Source organism: Amblyomma mixtum, chromosome 1 (assembly GCF_055824585.1).
Source record: "Amblyomma mixtum isolate Tamu chromosome 1, ASM5582458v1, whole genome shotgun sequence".
NCBI classification, from domain to species: Eukaryota; Metazoa; Arthropoda; class Arachnida; order Ixodida; family Ixodidae; genus Amblyomma; species Amblyomma mixtum.
Window position 1 is genome coordinate 124927623 of NC_143012.1, and position 22210 is coordinate 124949832.

The 22210-nt window shown below is 47.8% G+C and overlaps 1 long non-coding RNA gene across 7 annotated transcripts in view; it reads right to left on the reverse strand.

Moving 5' to 3' along the window:
- LOC149367543 (uncharacterized) overlaps positions 1 to 7929 on the reverse strand; it is a 30326-nt gene extending 22397 nt beyond the window's left edge. For 4 of the 7 annotated variants that reach the window (XR_016284947.1, XR_016284946.1, XR_016284940.1 and 1 more), the window contains exons 1-2: positions 6551 to 6688; positions 152 to 1804 (exon numbers count right to left, since the gene is read on the reverse strand). This is a non-coding gene — a long non-coding RNA (uncharacterized LOC149367543). Of the gene's footprint in view, positions 1 to 151; positions 2128 to 6550; positions 6689 to 7778 lie in introns of those variants that run through there. The other 3 variants (XR_016284944.1, XR_016284941.1, XR_016284939.1) reach the window with 2 other exon arrangements.
- Positions 7930 to 22210: the final 14281 nt, after the last annotated feature.

The window sequence follows — 22210 nt, forward strand, 5'->3', positions numbered from 1 at the left end:
ATTAATTTTTTTTTCTTTTTGAAATGTTAGTCATTCTGATCCTAGTGTATCAATAATGAGAGTGTGATATTGCAAGAAGTGTGCTATAAAGTAAAATTCCTTTTCATGACATAATTTCTATTGTGCCACGATTATACATTGTCAGCCTCACCTTATTTATGTTCTTTCCCAAGATGCCATCTTGGAAAGGCACTTTCATTTAACCTGCACGCACACACACACATCTTTTTCACTGCCAGAAAACTGCGCGTGGTAATGCAGCAAAACACTGAAGAATAATACAGCAGCTTCAGCTGCCCCTTAGGTTGTGCACAGATGGTACAGTAAAGAGCTCTTTGTGTGATCCACCAAAGCTGTCAGGTACATATATGCCAGTGTGCTGCCTTCCTGTACCTAGCTAAATTTTGTGGTTCCGCAACTTTCGATGGGAAGTGAATTTTGTTGAAAAGTTTCATATCTAAAAATGGTGATGAGTAATGTCTGTTTGTAAAAAAGACTATGGAAAGACCTAGAAACAGGAAAATGCGAACACTTGGTGACATAAGACAGCTATTCAAAACACATTTGAAACATTCTTCAAGCTTTATTGCCCACATGGAAAACATGAAGGAATTGAAACAAATATTGTAATACCTTATCTAAGAGTATCATATCTGAGTTCTAATATTTTTTTTTTCTCATGGATACTAGAGTCAAGGATTTCACATTAAAGAGCAACCACAGAATCTTCCGTAATGTGACACAAACATACCATAATAAGCTAAGCTACCACTATAGTATGAGAGAATATGCTAGAATATTTGATTCAGTTCACATATTCCATTGAATTTCAGCTGCAGGAGAGAGAACCGCGATTAAGTAAAATACCACTCTATCGTTAGCCTTTGAAATATTCCTGAAAGAGATCTTTTTTTTTTTGTGCGTTAGCTGAAATTCCATTGTCAGAAAATGATTTAAGCATATAATTTATGTTTTCCTGCAACTAATGCATTGCTGTCTCAAAGTGTACTTGATCTGTGGGCAAAACTGCGCTGTCCATGCACTGGAAGACCAAGCACCTGAAGTTATCGAGCTGAAGCCACTAGTGATTAAATTTTTTTAAAGAGTATGGAAGATAAAATAGAATCCAGCAGTTTACCAGCCTCTATATATTGGCAGTTTACCACCAGGTTCAGTTTGGTTATTTAATTTAATAATGAACGACTATACAAAAAATTCTCAAGGATAGCGAAAAACAGAGCTCAAAAGCCAAGCAGGTACAGTTTGCTTGGTAAAATCCTATGTTTCATCACATCAAAGATTTTCTGAACACTGAGAAAAAAAGTGCTGTTAAACAATTTGTCAAATGACGAATACAGCTCAGCTGCAAATTTGTCAAGAATTAATGCAATGCCCCTTCTTGTAATATCGCGTTCCTGATGATTAAAAAAAACAGAGACAGTTAAAAAATTTTTTCATGCATTCAAATAGGAATTTTTCTAGTATTTGGGATGGGGTCAATGACAGGTAAATTGGTCAGTAGTTCTCAATGCATATTTTGCCTTCCCTTTAATAGTGGCCTATATCAAAGCTTATCAAATCATATGACAGAATTTTCCTGAAACCCTTCAATCAAAAAGAACGGAATGTTTGCAAGAACATGATGATACCATGGTAGCAATGAAGTGGGCATATTTCGCCTAAAAGTGCACTAACTTGGACAGATCCCCCTTCGAGAGCCTCAGAATGTATGTTAAAGCAGGTGAAAGTTTTTTTTAGTGCGCAAGTGGTGTTGTGTTGTGTTACTGCCATTCTTGTTGCAAGCCTGAAATATTGATTGAAATTATCAGCTTTTTATGATGGATTATTCAGCAAACCATCAGTGCATTGAGAGACCTTATCTCTTCCGTGAAGCGGGTTAATCTGCGACACCTTTGCAGGGTTTTTTGTTTAATTAATAATCAGTAACAATGATGATAATGCTTTGTATGCATTAAAACTACTCTAAGTCTAAGAAACGCTTCTTAAATACTTCGGATGCAACTGCAGCACAAGCACTCACATTCGCATGAAGGCACAAAATAATCTTGTGACAACATAAGAGGATCTCTTTTGCAGCCTTCTTGTTCCTGACAAACCTCTCACCACTCCCCAACTTCGTTCTCTTCAGTGCATCCTCTTAAGATATACCCCTCACCCCTGGCCATTTTTTTGTCTACCATCTCAGAGCTTCCCCCTGCATGCCCCATTTGCTATCATTCCTATGCTAATCAGGAACGTGCCCTCTTTTCTGCCCCATAATCATCATCATCATACGCCTGACTATGCCCACTGCAGGGCAAAGGCCTCTCCCATGTCTCTCTCCAGTTAACCCTGTCCTGTGCACAGTTGCGGGCACCGTACCCCAGCAAACTTCTTAATCTCATCCGCCCACCTAACTTTGTGCAGCCCCCTGCTATCTGTTTGCCTTCTCTTGGAATGCACTCTGTTACCCTTAAGGAGCAGTGGTTATCTTGCCTTCACATTACATGCCCTGCCCAAGCCCATTTCTTCCTCTTGATTTCAACAAGGATATCATTAACGCGCGTTTGTTCTCTCACCCACTCCGCCCTCTTCCGCTCTCTTAACGTTACACCTATCATTTTTCTTTCCATAGCTCACTGCGCTGTCCTTAAGTTAAGCTGAACCCCACTGACTTTCAATTACAGCATTACCCATAGCATCGGACAAGCTGACATGGACCAGATGGCTTTGGTGACCCTGGCACAAGATATCCACGGCGCTTCATGTTGCATCATAATAAATCTGTTTCTATCTCTCTCAGACACACATGTGGCTGTTACAGCATCCATGTATGCGTGTGTTCCTTAATTTGAATGTGGGTGTTTGTGCTGCAGTTACATCTGAAGTGTCAAACAAACTTTGCTGGGACCTCGTTTTCTTCTTAATATATTTTGTTTACTGGTGATTATGTTGGAGTGCCTGTCTATTCTTTAGCTTGGCGGGTGCCATATATCAACTTTCTTCCCTTTGTGTAAATTAAATGGATGATTTGTTGCTTCACCCCACGTCTTTAAATAATGCTGCTCATTCACCTACTTCTTTTTTGTATCGTATATAGGACAGTTGACCACTTGCTTTTGTTCTGCTGTTCAGTATGCTGTAATGGGTATGTGAGTGCAGTTTACGACCACATAGAATGAGACCATGGTTTTATGCGGTTTATCGTACGTCCCAAAGTGACTCAGACTATGAGGACGCCGTAGTGGTGGGCTGTGGATAATTTCGACCACCTGGGGTTCTTTAACGTGCACCAACATCGCACAGTACAAAAGGCCTCTAGCATTGCGCCTTCATTGAAATGAGGCCAACAAGGCCGGGATCAGGCCCACATCTTTCAGGTCAGCAGCTGAGCACCACAACTACTAAGCCATCATGGCGGCTTGCCCATGCTTTTCATTCAGTGTTTCGGTATATACACTGCATTTGTCATCACCTGTTGGGTCACTTTGTCAAGCCACTGACAGCAGTAGCTTTTTGTGGCTGCTCCCTCTTTGCACGAAAAGAAAATTCAATTTGAATTTAAAGAAATTATGCGTTAATATATTTCGTTCCACCACCTTACTTATTCACTCTCAAGGCTCAAGGGCATTATTTAGAGAAATGGGTGAACAGAACAAATTATTAACAGAACAAATCAGTTGCAGCTTTCTTGAAGGCGATGTTATTGACGATCACAGTGACAAAGGCAAAAAAGTAGTTCCAGTCGTTACTGGTGTGTGGATAAAATGAACATATGACATGCGAGAACACAGACTTTAAACATGTGGTCATTACGTGATGAAATATAGGGCTCATTGTAGTGCTCGTGAAACGCTGAAAATCAGTGCACCAGAGGAAAGAAATAGAAGTTGTAAAACAGAAAACAAGACTCTCTGTAGTGTTGAAATTGAATGATAAAAAGAAAGAAAAATTTATAGTAAAGCAAAAGAAATATCAATATTGTTTTGACAAATTTGGCATCAAAAAAAGGGCATTTGAAATGTTAAAAACATCTTGCCATCCTAATATCACTCCCAAATTTTAACTAGAATTGCAGACAATTTTAGAATGTGTGGTAAAATATCTATTTTGATTCAAATTTAATACCCGCCTTTGCTGCTCTGCCAATGCCAAAACTGGTAAAAAATTTTCTCAAAACATGTAATACCTAGGAGCACAATTTGAAACACTTTTTGTATAACGTGTCCATACCTCTGGATTGTAAAGTTGAGATTTCGGGGCATGGTCAAAGGTGTCTACCACTCATATTAATAAGACAGCAAGAGCTGAATTACAGCTATCCAACATTAAAATGATCATTACACTGCAAGATCAAATAGCCCCAGTTGAAGGACTCATTGTGCTTCTGCAAGTTCCAGTGGTTCTCGCTAAGCTGGTCCCAACAATACACGATCCCAGCTCTTTGAACAGCACTTCAAAAAACTTTGTTAGCAGAAGCACGAAGTTGGCAGTGCACAAAGTGCCATGAAATTACGGCCGACCATGCTCACGTCGAGGACCTCATTTCAACAGCAACATACACAAATATCTACACAGTAGCAAGATTTATTACAATGAAAAAAAGGTTTTCCTTGCTGCTAACCAATACCAAGTTGCCGATTTTGAGTATTTGCGACACCTACGGACAAATGAATTGTGCCTTGTAAATTACTTCTGCTTATATGCATTGCTTACAAGGTGAGTTATTATTGAGAAAGTTGGCTTAGAATTGAAGAAAGCATATCAGTTTGAGTAGTTTAAGCACACAAACAAGGAATGAAAACATGGGAAAAGAGCTGCAACCAATCAATTTATTTCCTGGCTGAAGCACTGTACACAGGAAGAAATGAATCATTATTAGTATATATGGCTTCAATGCAAAGCAATACTGCAATTCAATAAGAAATTCAAAAGACAAGCCAGTTATGAAAGTTGTTCACGTGCCATCATGTCTGTGCTATTATAACCGGTACCCTAATCTCTTAAAAGACGTTCAATCTCATAGGTAAATGAATGTGTCTTAAAGGGGGAGCGGTATACTCCATTGCCACGCCATCTAGCATGACCTACTGACAGAATTAAGTAGAACGTGTTGTCGGGCTAGTTGGTTGAATACTTCAGACATGGCAGTTGCGCGAAACACACACACACAAGACAGGTTACGGGACGAGCGCTCGTCCCGTAACCTGTCTTGTGTGTGTGTGTTTCGCGCAACTGCCATGTCAGAATTAAGTATTCCCACAGAACACCACTGCAGTACACCAACTGTCTGGAATGTCTTTTCTGACACCCATGCTTCCTAACACAAAATGTGCGTGGATTCAGGCAAGACCGCTTGAGAGAAGTGGTACAAAACAATTAAGGATTCAGGCCACCTTTTTGATGTTAATTGTGGAATATATTGTGGGCTTAGGGCACAACTGCTGTTAGCTTCGGTGCATAAGGCACACTTTGTCGTGGTTTCCATTTTGCCTTAATAGTAGAATGAAACTTTGGTCACTGACCATGTCGAACACATTGATTGACATTTCAGAACCCTAACAGATTGCTCGTCCAAAATGAAGGACCGGTCATGAAAAGGCAGCTCCTTAACTAATCAGGGCAATGACTTTGCATAAGCCTGGTGAAGGTTTGTTTCCCTTTGTTCTGATGACTGTCTTCAGCATCATCTAAAAAGACTTCAATTTTTATCTGCGGGAATTTAAAAAATTCCTGTGAGCAAACTACTCGCCTAATCGAAAGCAAACTTTGCTCACGGGGTAGCATATTATGGTCTACGTTATTTGAGATGTACTTAAACGTCGGTACTTGCCTGCATTTCCTGAAATTAAGAAGGAACTGCTGTCAACTGCGAGTAAAGCTGTCGCAGACGAGAGCTATATGCGAGCCGAGCAGCTGGTTTGACAGGGCGCGCCATCTGCCGGAAGGCGAGATTCGACGAGCCGGGACGTCGTTTGCCTCGCCTTCCGGAAGATGGCGCGCCCTGTCAAACCAGCTGCTCGGCTCGCATATAGCTCTCGTCTGCGACAGCTTTACTCGCAGTTGACAGCAGTTCCTTCTTAATTTAAAGAAATGCAGGCAAGTACCGACGTTTAATTACATCTCAAATAACGTAGACCATAATATGCTACCCCGTGAGCAAAGTTTGCTCTCAATTAGGACAGTAGTTTGCTCACAGGAGTTTTTTAAAATCCCGCAGATAAAAACGGAATTCTCTGTATATTATAAAGGATTCCAGCTGCAGCCACACTTACAAATTTCTTTCAGTGGCAAAGATTTCCACATTCTCCCAAGCAATTTCGCGCCCTGGTTGTGCATGTTCTGCCACAGCAGCTGTTCGATTCCTGCCGACATCACTGCGATGCTCTTTCAGCCGCCTGGGTATGTTTCTAGCTGTCTCCCCCTACGTAGACCGAATTAATCGTCGCAAGGTAAACGATTCCAGGGAACTGCGAACGAGGCAGAGCATCTTCAACATTTGCACAATCCCCGCGCAATTTACCAGTTATAGCACGTGGGCAATATTCACCTGGTGCGTTTTGAAAACTCCTGCCCTTCGTCTAGAATGTACAGGGTCGTCCACTCTTAGAACGAACACGCTAGTGCGTGGCCCCACTCTGGAGGGCCACTGCGCACGACACGGCCGCGCATCGAAGCGAAGTGGTAGATGACGTGAAGCACCACGTCCAGGTCCAACTTCTCCTGCGCCACTTGGCTGCGATGAGCGGCCGTGCCGGACACAGTGGCCCTCCAGAGTGGGGCCACGCACTAGCGTGCTACGGGTGGACGACCTTGTAGATACGCCTCAGGGACTGCAAAACCACCGTGCCTGGATCGTATTTATGACCCTGGCCCCACGTTGTACTGAATTCACATTATTAACATGCATATCCTCTTCGCAAATCAGGTTGAATGCTCGAATGCAATTATAACAAGACTTTCCGGAGAAAGGTGGAGCGTCCTCGAAGGCACTGCACAAGCGCGAGCACCCAAACAACGCAAGCACAGAAGAGTCCTTTCACAACGAATCCAGCGATCACAACGCGTCACGCAAAAGTCAAGGTCACATATACACGGTGGGAATGATGCAAAATGCCATAGGAAAATGCCATAGGATAAGCGCGACCCCGAAATCACACGTCCAGGCGTGGACAGAGGCTGACCAAACAAGCAAACGATGCAAAAACGGCGGCTCAAAACCAGTCCGACAACAATAAACGAAGCCAAGGCAATCCATGGGTGAAAACATGGGTGAAAATAACGCTTTGGGCACACCTGAACATCGAGAGAACAAACTCCGCAAAACTGCGCATGCGCGCCCAGAGAGTAGGTGGAAAGGAGGACGGTTGGCGGATGTGACGCCGGAGGGTTTTTCGCTTTTCTGTTTTTGCGGCATGTCAAACCCATAGAGCTAATATGGTCAAACCCAGACGCCTAAAGGCCGGTTCACATGCAAGCGACTGAGCGATCGAGCGGCGCGTCGCTGCGAAAATTTCCAACTTGTTGAAACCTCGCCGCTCGTCGCAGCGACGACTCAAAACAGGTTTTTCCGTCGCGGCGGCAGGATTCGCTACCATATTCGCTTGCATGTGAAACAGGCTTTAAGTTATGCCGAGGCCGAGGTCCACAGGGTTGCCAGGTTTGGCTACTTTGCGCTCTTCGGAAGTATCACAAAGAAGCTGACCTCCTGCATTGCAGCACGGCGTGAAAAAGGAAGGAAAACATACAACTGGTCCGCACAGGTAAACGCCACCTACCTGTCGGGAATCCCGACGCTTTCATAGTGCAAGTCACGTACCCCATCTGCTGAAGCTGCGAGGAAGGCAGTAAAATCCCACAGTCCAGCGCGTTAACGCTGGCACACACAAAAATAACAGATGCGGCCACCACTGATCTCCACTAGGTGGCTGGATGCCGCATTCCCGCTTTCCGAGACGAGCGCGAGTGAAGCCACCGGAAGTTGGACCGCTTGTCCCGGAAGTCGGGTGTCTGCTGTGTATTTCAATGCAAAAAGTCGTGTCTTTCGCCCTTTCGTTCTCAGTTTTTTGCGTTGTTTTCGTGTGATGTCTGCTGTTATATGAAAGGAACAAGCCAGCTGAACGCGAGAAATGTGAGCATTGTGTGCAGAACCCTGTAATTTCTGCTAAAGTGAAGAAAACAGGCATGCAGGTCTCACCCTGCCTCGGCAAAGGGGTACGTGCATTAAACACTATGTTCTTGCCTGGTTCTTGTATTCCGAGCGTAAAGGAGAAGTAGTGGAATGACGATGAGGCTAGGTCACCTTAAAACCGAATTTTCGTGCAGCAAAGAAAAGGCACAGCGCGAGAGGAACGACTGACAAGAAAGGCGAATGGTGCAGTGCGCGTGAGAAGCGCTGTTAGAAGTCAACTGCACCAAGCACCACGAATTAAAGACCATTCAGGCTTAACTTGCTACAACACGAAACAGTACATGACACGCTCCGTCGAAAAAGCAGTACCATACCTTTTGGAGGCGCTAATGTGAACCAACCGAACACCGTCGACACCCCACAAGATAGTAGCCTAGCCCTCGCTCCGGTTCGGTCTAAATATAATTCGGTAAAATGGTGCAAAGTAAGCTGCCTGGTGGATGTTTCAACCTATACTTTCTTATATTTATCCCCCATTGATAGCATAACTTGGGCTTGAGCGTGGGAACAAGCATCGCAGTAAAGAGCACAGTTGGCGAAGCTAGGCAAACGAGACGACACCGAGCCGTGTAGACGAGGCTCCATACTTGCTGTGCGTAGCGGCTTCCTGTCGTCTGCTAGTGTCGCCCCATTGAAATGCAATGGGCCCTTATTTTTGAAACGTCCTTCCCGAAGACTTCACTGGTCTCCTCGCTCAGTTGGCGGCGCAAAAGGTAGGCATTGTCATGGAAAAAGACGAGAACGGCGAAAGGACGAAATGCTAAGTGGGAAAACAAAACTGGAACTGAAAAACCGTGCTGAGCTCCGATTTCATGCACTGCCAAAGGCTGACTTCCGGGACAAGGCCGCTTACTTCCGGTGGCTTCACTTTCGGGCGCCCGATGCGGCATCCAGCTCCACTAGTGGAGATCAGTGGCGGCCACTGATACAGTAAGTGATACAGAGGCCATGAGCGAAGGAGATGAATCTCGAAAAAGACAAACCGGCTGGGTTTCGTGAGACGTACCCGCCGTCTGCTATCGGACCAGTGTTGCCATACTATAGTGTTGCCAGACTTGCGCGACTTCCAGTGTTGCCAGGCTATAGACCTCTTGCATTGCCCAGGGGGCGCTGCGAAAATGGTGCTAAAGAGCGCCCTCTGCCCTCGGCTGGGTAGTACCGGGCTCTGGCGTCTGCTTCGGAAAGCACGTTGGCAGTATGGACCCGCGACTTTCGCTTGTGCTGTGCCATGGCCTACAGCAAACATCGGGCGCCGAAGATTTTTGCAGGGCTGGCGCGCTGTGTAAAGGGAAGAAATTATGCGACGCCAAGTACGTGTACTCTGTTCAAGAAATGAGTGGCGAAGTTTCAGCGCGGTGTCATTCGCAAGTGAAGGGAGTCGCGTACGAAGTTGAACTTCAGATAAGGTCTGCACGCTTCGAGATTTAAGCGCACCAACGCGATGAAATACTTGCAATATATGAATTCGCAGCAGCCCTAAACAGACATGTATACGGGACTGCTCGAGCGCACGACGGTACACGCCGCGCCAGCAGCGGTCTTTCAGCATGCCACGAAACGGTGGGCCTCCTGCAGTCTTTGTTGACTGCATCTCGCTAAACAAGTAGTCATGCCTGCTTTGTAGTAGCCGCCATCTGTTCCTTCAGCAAATGCTAACATGATGCAATGCATATATGAGCTCGCAGCCGAATAACGCTGCAGCGCGAGCTCGTGCGCTGCGCGCTTGATGCAGCTTTTCATCCTTAAAACGACATCGCTCGAACACGTTCGCTGTTATCAGTGATGCCGCGCTGCCACATACGTACTGGTTTGAGGTCGACAATGCGCAAATTTCACTCTCGACGCTGGGCTGCTCGTAGTGCGCAGCGAATTCGCACCTAATCAACCCGCCCATTTGTGGTCATTTGCACGCACCTGGCCACCTCACCACGTTGCACCGCTCGAATTGTCAATTGTCTCAGTGGCCGGGTCTCTAGTCGTGAACCACCAGCCATGCCTGCTGATATGCCGATTTGCCTTAATAGTGATTATCTGAAGTGAGATGTTGACATGACATATGAATTATACCATGCATTTTTTTTGTGCTTTTGCTGTATTGTGCGTTCCCTTGATATGATCTCTGAATTATGCTGTTCGTTTCTCGCCTTTTGCTGCTTGCTCTGTTGCGCATTCCCTACTGTTTGGTGATTGTCATGGTACACTTTTTGCTGCTTGCTTGGTCCAACTGCCTATGCAGGGATGTACTAAACAAGTTGTGTTGTAGAATGCATAAATTCTCATTCGACGCCTGCATATGCGGCTGCTCCCTACACATACATTTTTTGAGAGAGGTAGGCGTCAAAAGAAGACGAACACAAGGAGGATGAGACCGGCTGTAGACCGCAGGGAAGATTGTAGGTACATATGAGGGATGACTGGCATTGTTTTGCTCGTTATACCCACATAGTGGCGGCTGCATATCCTGGTGTTCGGCACTGCATCCCACGGTTTGCCGTCCGGACTGCATGTGCAAAAAGAACGAATTTCAGCAACGCGGATAACCAAACAAACATCAAGGGAGGCGAAGCAGCCAGCACAACGCGAAGGTTCGCTTACTCAGTGCGTCGAACTGCAGCTATCCAGCGCGCCCGGCGCTGCGCTTCGTGAGACCTTGAAGGAAAACGGTGGAATTTGATATTGGGATTCAGACCTTCTTGCTCGTGGCAGCCTACGACACAGCAGTAACGACGGTGACGCTTTTTCGAGACTGAGCGAAGTCTCTCGGGCGGATCGGCGTCGCAGATTCCTTCTGCTGCCTGCATTTCGTCCTAAGGCACACGGAGCGTCGGTTTTTCTAAAAACTAAGCCACGGCAAGGCCGCGGCGTGGTTGGTCACAAGTGACGAGCCTTCTCGCACTCACAACAGTGCAGAAAAACGTGCGAATCGACGCAAAACGCAGGCTAGAAAGGTACGCCGCCACAGCCAGCGCTCACTACCACCCAACCTGGTACTACCCAGCCAGCTTTTCCTTGCTGCCACCAGGCGCCGCCACGTTACCTCAAACTGCAGCGCAAGAGGCCTATAAGGTTGCCAGATTGTGAACTAAAACCCAGTGTGGCCAGACTATTTGTTCCCTCTCCCTTTTACATTCTCCTCCGCCTACAGCTACGCTGTCGCGCCGCAACCGCCCAGCTCGTTAGAGCAGCCTTGCCCGGAGTGGCCGCCGCCTGTTCGCCAAGCGAAAGAGCACGTCCGCGGCGGTTGTGAAATTGTTTTTTTAGTGACTTGTCGAGCAGACGGGTACCACAGACGAAATCTGCCGCTGCGTGGCCCCAGTGAGCGTATTAAGAGGAGAGAAACGCGTGATTTTGTTGAAATAAGCGTGCTGTGCTCAAATTCACTTGTGGAGCAGACGGGTACGAGACGAAATCTGCCGATGCGTGGCCCCAGTGAGCGTATTAAGAGGAGAGAAACGCGTGATTTTGTTGAAATAAGCGTGCTGTGCTCAAATTCACTTGTGGAGCAGACGGGTACGAGACGAAATCTGCCGATGCGTGGCCCCAGTGAGCGTATTAAGAGGAGAGAAACGCGTGATTTTGTTGAAATAAGCGTGCTGTGCTCAAATTCACTTGTGGAGCAGACGGGTACGAGACGAAATCTGCCGATGCGTGGCCCCAGTGAGCGTATTAAGAGGAGAGAAACGCGTGATTTTGTTGAAATAAGCGTGCTGTGCTCAAATTCACTTGTGGAGCAGACGGGTACGAGACGAAATCTGCCGATGCGTGGCCCCAGTGAGCGTATTAAGAGGAGAGAAACGCGTGATTTTGTTGAAATAAGCGTGCTGTGCTCAAATTCACTTGTGGAGCAGACGGGTACGAGACGAAATCTGCCGCTGCGTGGCCCCAGTGAGCGTATTAAGAGGAGAGAAACGCGTGATTTTGTTGAAATAAGCGTGCTGTGCTCAAATTCACTTGTGGAGCAGACGGGTACGAGACGAAATCTGCCGATGCGTGGCCCCAGTGAGCGTATTAAGAGGAGAGAAACGCGTGATTTTGTTGAAATAAGCGTGCTGTGCTCAAATTCACTTGTGGAGCAGACGGGTACGAGACGAAATCTGCCGATGCGTGGCCCCAGTGAGCGTATTAAGAGGAGAGAAACGCGTGATTTTGTTGAAGTAAGCGTGCTGTGCTCAAATTCACTTGTGGAGCAGACGGGTACGAGACGAAATCTGCCGCTGCGTGGCCCCAGTGAGCGTATTAAGAGGAGAGAAACGCGTGATTTTGTTGAAATAAGCGTGCTGTGCTCAAATTCACTTGTGGAGCAGACGGGTACGAGACGAAATCTGCCGATGCGTGGCCCCAGTGAGCGTATTAAGAGGAGAGAAACGCGTGATTTTGTTGAAATAAGCGTGCTGTGCTCAAATTCACTTGTGGAGCAGACGGGTACGAGACGAAATCTGCCGCTGCGTGGCCCCAGTGAGCGTATTAAGAGGAGAGAAACGCGTGATTTTGTTGAAATAAGCGTGCTGTGCTCAAATTCACTTGTGGAGCAGACGGGTACGAGACGAAATCTGCCGATGCGTGGCCCCAGTGAGCGTATTAAGAGGAGAGAAACGCGTGATTTTGTTGAAATAAGCGTGCTGTGCTCAAATTCACTTGTGGAGCAGACGGGTACGAGACGAAATCTGCCGATGCGTGGCCCCAGTGAGCGTATTAAGAGGAGAGAAACGCGTGATTTTGTTGAAATAAGCGTGCTGTGCTCAAATTCACTTGTGGAGCAGACGGGTACGACAGACGAAATCTGCCGATGCGTGGCCCCAGTGAGCGTATTAAGAGGAGAGAAACGCGTGATTTTGTTGAAATAAGCGTGCTGTGCTCAAATTCACTTGTGGAGCAGACGGGTACGAGACGAAATCTGCCGATGCGTGGCCCCAGTGAGCGTATTAAGAGGAGAGAAACGCGTGATTTTGTTGAAATAAGCGTGCTGTGCTCAAATTCACTTGTGGAGCAGACGGGTACGAGACGAAATCTGCCGATGCGTGGCCCCAGTGAGCGTATTAAGAGGAGAGAAACGCGTGATTTTGTTGAAATAAGCGTGCTGTGCTCAAATTCACTTGTGGAGCAGACGGGTACGAGACGAAATCTGCCGATGCGTGGCCCCAGTGAGCGTATTAAGAGGAGAGAAACGCGTGATTTTGTTGAAATAAGCGTGCTGTGCTCAAATTCACTTGTGGAGCAGACGGGTACGAGACGAAATCTGCCGATGCGTGGCCCCAGTGAGCGTATTAAGAGGAGAGAAACGCGTGATTTTGTTGAAATAAGCGTGCTGTGCTCAAATTCACTTGTGGAGCAGACGGGTACGAGACGAAATCTGCCGATGCGTGGCCCCAGTGAGCGTATTAAGAGGAGAGAAACGCGTGATTTTGTTGAAATAAGCGTGCTGTGCTCAAATTCACTTGTGGAGCAGACGGGTACGAGACGAAATCTGCCGATGCGTGGCCCCAGTGAGCGTATTAAGAGGAGAGAAACGCGTGATTTTGTTGAAATAAGCGTGCTGTGCTCAAATTCACTTGTGGAGCAGACGGGTACGAGACGAAATCTGCCGATGCGTGGCCCCAGTGAGCGTATTAAGAGGAGAGAAACGCGTGATTTTGTTGAAATAAGCGTGCTGTGCTCAAATTCACTTGTGGAGCAGACGGGTACGAGACGAAATCTGCCGATGCGTGGCCCCAGTGAGCGTATTAAGAGGAGAGAAACGCGTGATTTTGTTGAAATAAGCGTGCTGTGCTCAAATTCACTTGTGGAGCAGACGGGTACGAGACGAAATCTGCCGATGCGTGGCCCCAGTGAGCGTATTAAGAGGAGAGAAACGCGTGATTTTGTTGAAATAAGCGTGCTGTGCTCAAATTCACTTGTGGAGCAGACGGGTACGACAGACGAAATCTGCCGATGCGTGGCCCCAGTGAGCGTATTAAGAGGAGAGAAACGCGTGATTTTGTTGAAATAAGCGTGCTGTGCTCAAATTCACTTGTGGAGCAGACGGGTACGACAGACGAAATCTGCCGATGCGTGGCCCCAGTGAGCGTATTAAGAGGAGAGAAACGCGTGATTTTGTTGAAATAAGCGTGCTATGCTCAAATTCACTTGTGGAGCAGACGGGTACGAGACGAAATCTGCCGATGCGTGGCCCCAGTGAGCGTATTAAGAGGAGAGAAACGCGTGATTTTGTTGAAATAAGCGTGCTGTGCTCAAATTCACTTGTGGAGCAGACGGGTACGAGACGAAATCTGCCGCTGCGTGGCCCCAGTGAGCGTATTAAGAGGAGAGAAACGCGTGATTTTGTTGAAATAAGCGTGCTGTGCTCAAATTCACTTGTGGAGCAGACGGGTACGAGACGAAATCTGCCGATGCGTGGCCCCAGTGAGCGTATTAAGAGGAGAGAAACGCGTGATTTTGTTGAAATAAGCGTGCTGTGCTCAAATTCACTTGTGGAGCAGACGGGTACGACAGACGAAATCTGCCGATGCGTGGCCCCAGTGAGCGTATTAAGAGGAGAGAAACGCGTGATTTTGTTGAAATAAGCGTGCTGTGCTCAAATTCACTTGTGGAGCAGACGGGTACGACAGACGAAATCTGCCGATGCGTGGCCCCAGTGAGCGTATTAAGAGGAGAGAAACGCGTGATTTTGTTGAAATAAGCGTGCTATGCTCAAATTCACTTGTGGAGCAGACGGGTACGACAGACGAAATCTGCCGATGCGTGGCCCCAGTGAGCGTATTAAGAGGAGAGAAACGCGTGATTTTGTTGAAATAAGCGTGCTGTGCTCAAATTCACTTGTGGAGCAGACGGGTACGACAGACGAAATCTGCCGATGCGTGGCCCCAGTGAGCGTATTAAGAGGAGAGAAACGCGTGATTTTGTTGAAATAAGCGTGCTATGCTCAAATTCACTTGTGGAGCAGACGGGTACGACAGACGAAATCTGCCGATGCGTGGCCCCAGTGAGCGTATTAAGAGGAGAGAAACGCGTGATTTTGTTGAAATAAGCGTGCTGTGCTCAAATTCACTTGTGGAGCAGACGGGTACGAGACGAAATCTGCCGATGCGTGGCCCCAGTGAGCGTATTAAGAGGAGAGAAACGCGTGATTTTGTTGAAATAAGCGTGCTGTGCTCAAATTCACTTGTGGAGCAGACGGGTACGACAGACGAAATCTGCCGATGCGTGGCCCCAGTGAGCGTATTAAGAGGAGAGAAACGCGTGATTTTGTTGAAATAAGCGTGCTGTGCTCAAATTCACTTGTGGAGCAGACGGGTACGACAGACGAAATCTGCCGATGCGTGGCCCCAGTGAGCGTATTAAGAGGAGAGAAACGCGTGATTTTGTTGAAATAAGCGTGCTATGCTCAAATTCACTTGTGGAGCAGACGGGTACGACAGACGAAATCTGCCGATGCGTGGCCCCAGTGAGCGTATTAAGAGGAGAGAAACGCGTGATTTTGTTGAAATAAGCGTGCTGTGCTCAAATTCACTTGTGGAGCAGACGGGTACGACAGACGAAATCTGCCGATGCGTGGCCCCAGTGAGCGTATTAAGAGGAGAGAAACGCGTGATTTTGTTGAAATAAGCGTGCTGTGCTCAAATTCACTTGTGGAGCAGACGGGTACGACAGACGAAATCTGCCGATGCGTGGCCCCAGTGAGCGTATTAAGAGGAGAGAAACGCGTGATTTTGTTGAAATAAGCGTGCTATGCTCAAATTCACTTGTGGAGCAGACGGGTACGACAGACGAAATCTGCCGATGCGTGGCCCCAGTGAGCGTATTAAGAGGAGAGAAACGCGTGATTTTGTTGAAATAAGCGTGCTATGCTCAAATTCACTTGTGGAGCAGACGGGTACGAGACGAAATCTGCCGATGCGTGGCCCCAGTGAGCGTATTAAGAGGAGAGAAACGCGTGATTTTGTTGAAATAAGCGTGCTGTGCTCAAATTCACTTGTGGAGCAGACGGGTACGAGACGAAATCTGCCGATGCGTGGCCCCAGTGAGCGTATTAAGAGGAGAGAAACGCGTGATTTTGTTGAAATAAGCGTGCTATGCTCAAATTCACTTGTGGAGCAGACGGGTACGAGACGAAATCTGCCGATGCGTGGCCCCAGTGAGCGTATTAAGAGGAGAGAAACGCGTGATTTTGTTGAAATAAGCGTGCTATGCTCAAATTCACTTGTGGAGCAGACGGGTACGAGACGAAATCTGCCGATGCGTGGCCCCAGTGAGCGTATTAAGAGGAGAGAAACGCGTGATTTTGTTGAAATAAGCGTGCTGTGCTCAAATTCACTTGTGGAGCAGACGGGTACGAGACGAAATCTGCCGATGCGTGGCCCCAGTGAGCGTATTAAGAGGAGAGAAACGCGTGATTTTGTTGAAATAAGCGTGCTGTGCTCAAATTCACTTGTGGAGCAGACGGGTACGAGACGAAATCTGCCGATGCGTGGCCCCAGTGAGCGTATTAAGAGGAGAGAAACGCGTGATTTTGTTGAAATAAGCGTGCTGTGCTCAAATTCACTTGTGGAGCAGACGGGTACGAGACGAAATCTGCCGATGCGTGGCCCCAGTGAGCGTATTAAGAGGAGAGAAACGCGTGATTTTGTTGAAATAAGCGTGCTGTGCTCAAATTCACTTGTGGAGCAGACGGGTACGAGACGAAATCTGCCGATGCGTGGCCCCAGTGAGCGTATTAAGAGGAGAGAAACGCGTGATTTTGTTGAAATAAGCGTGCTGTGCTCAAATTCACTTGTGGAGCAGACGGGTACGAGACGAAATCTGCCGATGCGTGGCCCCAGTGAGCGTATTAAGAGGAGAGAAACGCGTGATTTTGTTGAAATAAGCGTGCTGTGCTCAAATTCACTTGTGGAGCAGACGGGTACGAGACGAAATCTGCCGATGCGTGGCCCCAGTGAGCGTATTAAGAGGAGAGAAACGCGTGATTTTGTTGAAATAAGCGTGCTGTGCTCAAATTCACTTGTGGAGCAGACGGGTACGAGACGAAATCTGCCGATGCGTGGCCCCAGTGAGCGTATTAAGAGGAGAGAAACGCGTGATTTTGTTGAAATAAGCGTGCTGTGCTCAAATTCACTTGTGGAGCAGACGGGTACGAGACGAAATCTGCCGATGCGTGGCCCCAGTGAGCGTATTAAGAGGAGAGAAACGCGTGATTTTGTTGAAATAAGCGTGCTGTGCTCAAATTCACTTGTGGAGCAGACGGGTACGACAGACGAAATCTGCCGATGCGTGGCCCCAGTGAGCGTATTAAGAGGAGAGAAACGCGTGATTTTGTTGAAATAAGCGTGCTGTGCTCAAATTCACTTGTGGAGCAGACGGGTACGAGACGAAATCTGCCGATGCGTGGCCCCAGTGAGCGTATTAAGAGGAGAGAAACGCGTGATTTTGTTGAAATAAGCGTGCTGTGCTCAAATTCACTTGTGGAGCAGACGGGTACGACAGACGAAATCTGCCGATGCGTGGCCCCAGTGAGCGTATTAAGAGGAGAGAAACGCGTGATTTTGTTGAAATAAGCGTGCTGTGCTCAAATTCACTTGTGGAGCAGACGGGTACGAGACGAAATCTGCCGATGCGTGGCCCCAGTGAGCGTATTAAGAGGAGAGAAACGCGTGATTTTGTTGAAATAAGCGTGCTGTGCTCAAATTCACTTGTGGAGCAGACGGGTACGACAGACGAAATCTGCCGATGCGTGGCCCCAGTGAGCGTATTAAGAGGAGAGAAACGCGTGATTTTGTTGAAATAAGCGTGCTGTGCTCAAATTCACTTGTGGAGCAGACGGGTACGACAGACGAAATCTGCCGATGCGTGGCCCCAGTGAGCGTATTAAGAGGAGAGAAACGCGTGATTTTGTTGAAATAAGCGTGCTGTGCTCAAATTCACTTGTGGAGCAGACGGGTACGAGACGAAATCTGCCGATGCGTGGCCCCAGTGAGCGTATTAAGAGGAGAGAAACGCGTGATTTTGTTGAAATAAGCGTGCTGTGCTCAAATTCACTTGTGGAGCAGACGGGTACGAGACGAAATCTGCCGATGCGTGGCCCCAGTGAGCGTATTAAGAGGAGAGAAACGCGTGATTTTGTTGAAATAAGCGTGCTGTGCTCAAATTCACTTGTGGAGCAGACGGGTACGAGACGAAATCTGCCGATGCGTGGCCCCAGTGAGCGTATTAAGAGGAGAGAAACGCGTGATTTTGTTGAAATAAGCGTGCTGTGCTCAAATTCACTTGTGGAGCAGACGGGTACGAGACGAAATCTGCCGATGCGTGGCCCCAGTGAGCGTATTAAGAGGAGAGAAACGCGTGATTTTGTTGAAATAAGCGTGCTGTGCTCAAATTCACTTGTGGAGCAGACGGGTACGAGACGAAATCTGCCGATGCGTGGCCCCAGTGAGCGTATTAAGAGGAGAGAAACGCGTGATTTTGTTGAAATAAGCGTGCTGTGCTCAAATTCACTTGTGGAGCAGACGGGTACGAGACGAAATCTGCCGATGCGTGGCCCCAGTGAGCGTATTAAGAGGAGAGAAACGCGTGATTTTGTTGAAATAAGCGTGCTGTGCTCAAATTCACTTGTGGAGCAGACGGGTACGAGACGAAATCTGCCGATGCGTGGCCCCAGTGAGCGTATTAAGAGGAGAGAAACGCGTGATTTTGTTGAAATAAGCGTGCTGTGCTCAAATTCACTTGTGGAGCAGACGGGTACGAGACGAAATCTGCCGATGCGTGGCCCCAGTGAGCGTATTAAGAGGAGAGAAACGCGTGATTTTGTTGAAATAAGCGTGCTGTGCTCAAATTCACTTGTGGAGCAGACGGGTACGACAGACGAAATCTGCCGATGCGTGGCCCCAGTGAGCGTATTAAGAGGAGAGAAACGCGTGATTTTGTTGAAATAAGCGTGCTATGCTCAAATTCACTTGTGGAGCAGACGGGTACGAGACGAAATCTGCCGATGCGTGGCCCCAGTGAGCGTATTAAGAGGAGAGAAACGCGTGATTTTGTTGAAATAAGCGTGCTGTGCTCAAATTCACTTGTGGAGCAGACGGGTACGACAGACGAAATCTGCCGATGCGTGGCCCCAGTGAGCGTATTAAGAGGAGAGAAACGCGTGATTTTGTTGAAATAAGCGTGCTGTGCTCAAATTCACTTGTGGAGCAGACGGGTACGACAGACGAAATCTGCCGATGCGTGGCCCCAGTGAGCGTATTAAGAGGAGAGAAACGCGTGATTTTGTTGAAATAAGCGTGCTGTGCTCAAATTCACTTGTGGAGCAGACGGGTACGACAGACGAAATCTGCCGATGCGTGGCCCCAGTGAGCGTATTAAGAGGAGAGAAACGCGTGATTTTGTTGAAATAAGCGTGCTGTGCTCAAATTCACTTGTGGAGCAGACGGGTACGAGACGAAATCTGCCGATGCGTGGCCCCAGTGAGCGTATTAAGAGGAGAGAAACGCGTGATTTTGTTGAAATAAGCGTGCTGTGCTCAAATTCACTTGTGGAGCAGACGGGTACGAGACGAAATCTGCCGATGCGTGGCCCCAGTGAGCGTATTAAGAGGAGAGAAACGCGTGATTTTGTTGAAATAAGCGTGCTGTGCTCAAATTCACTTGTGGAGCAGACGGGTACGAGACGAAATCTGCCGATGCGTGGCCCCAGTGAGCGTATTAAGAGGAGAGAAACGCGTGATTTTGTTGAAATAAGCGTGCTGTGCTCAAATTCACTTGTGGAGCAGACGGGTACGAGACGAAATCTGCCGATGCGTGGCCCCAGTGAGCGTATTAAGAGGAGAGAAACGCGTGATTTTGTTGAAATAAGCGTGCTGTGCTCAAATTCACTTGTGGAGCAGACGGGTACGAGACGAAATCTGCCGATGCGTGGCCCCAGTGAGCGTATTAAGAGGAGAGAAACGCGTGATTTTGTTGAAATAAGCGTGCTGTGCTCAAATTCACTTGTGGAGCAGACGGGTACGAGACGAAATCTGCCGATGCGTGGCCCCAGTGAGCGTATTAAGAGGAGAGAAACGCGTGATTTTGTTGAAATAAGCGTGCTGTGCTCAAATTCACTTGTGGAGCAGACGGGTACGACAGACGAAATCTGCCGATGCGTGGCCCCAGTGAGCGTATTAAGAGGAGAGAAACGCGTGATTTTGTTGAAATAAGCGTGCTATGCTCAAATTCACTTGTGGAGCAGACGGGTACGAGACGAAATCTGCCGATGCGTGGCCCCAGTGAGCGTATTAAGAGGAGAGAAACGCGTGATTTTGTTGAAATAAGCGTGCTGTGCTCAAATTCACTTGTGGAGCAGACGGGTACGACAGACGAAATCTGCCGATGCGTGGCCCCAGTGAGCGTATTAAGAGGAGAGAAACGCGTGATTTTGTTGAAATAAGCGTGCTGTGCTCAAATTCACTTGTGGAGCAGACGGGTACGACAGACGAAATCTGCCGATGCGTGGCCCCAGTGAGCGTATTAAGAGGAGAGAAACGCGTGATTTTGTTGAAATAAGCGTGCTGTGCTCAAATTCACTTGTGGAGCAGACGGGTACGACAGACGAAATCTGCCGATGCGTGGCCCCAGTGAGCGTATTAAGAGGAGAGAAACGCGTGATTTTGTTGAAATAAGCGTGCTGTGCTCAAATTCACTTGTGGAGCAGACGGGTACGACAGACGAAATCTGCCGATGCGTGGCCCCAGTGAGCGTATTAAGAGGAGAGAAACGCGTGATTTTGTTGAAATAAGCGTGCTATGCTCAAATTCACTTGTGGAGCAGACGGGTACGACAGACGAAATCTGCCGATGCGTGGCCCCAGTGAGCGTATTAAGAGGAGAGAAACGCGTGATTTTGTTGAAATAAGCGTGCTGTGCTCAAATTCACTTGTGGAGCAGACGGGTACGAGACGAAATCTGCCGATGCGTGGCCCCAGTGAGCGTATTAAGAGGAGAGAAACGCGTGATTTTGTTGAAATAAGCGTGCTGTGCTCAAATTCACTTGTGGAGCAGACGGGTACGACAGACGAAATCTGCCGATGCGTGGCCCCAGTGAGCGTATTAAGAGGAGAGAAACGCGTGATTTTGTTGAAATAAGCGTGCTGTGCTCAAATTCACTTGTGGAGCAGACGGGTACGACAGACGAAATCTGCCGATGCGTGGCCCCAGTGAGCGTATTAAGAGGAGAGAAACGCGTGATTTTGTTGAAATAAGCGTGCTGTGCTCAAATTCACTTGTGGAGCAGACGGGTACGACAGACGAAATCTGCCGATGCGTGGCCCCAGTGAGCGTATTAAGAGGAGAGAAACGCGTGATTTTGTTGAAATAAGCGTGCTGTGCTCAAATTCACTTGTGGAGCAGACGGGTACGAGACGAAATCTGCCGATGCGTGGCCCCAGTGAGCGTATTAAGAGGAGAGAAACGCGTGATTTTGTTGAAATAAGCGTGCTGTGCTCAAATTCACTTGTGGAGCAGACGGGTACGACAGACGAAATCTGCCGATGCGTGGCCCCAGTGAGCGTATTAAGAGGAGAGAAACGCGTGATTTTGTTGAAATAAGCGTGCTGTGCTCAAATTCACTTGTGGAGCAGACGGGTACGACAGACGAAATCTGCCGATGCGTGGCCCCAGTGAGCGTATTAAGAGGAGAGAAACGCGTGATTTTGTTGAAATAAGCGTGCTATGCTCAAATTCACTTGTGGAGCAGACGGGTACGACAGACGAAATCTGCCGATGCGTGGCCCCAGTGAGCGTATTAAGAGGAGAGAAACGCGTGATTTTGTTGAAATAAGCGTGCTGTGCTCAAATTCACTTGTGGAGCAGACGGGTACGACAGACGAAATCTGCCGATGCGTGGCCCCAGTGAGCGTATTAAGAGGAGAGAAACGCGTGATTTTGTTGAAATAAGCGTGCTATGCTCAAATTCACTTGTGGAGCAGACGGGTACGACAGACGAAATCTGCCGATGCGTGGCCCCAGTGAGCGTATTAAGAGGAGAGAAACGCGTG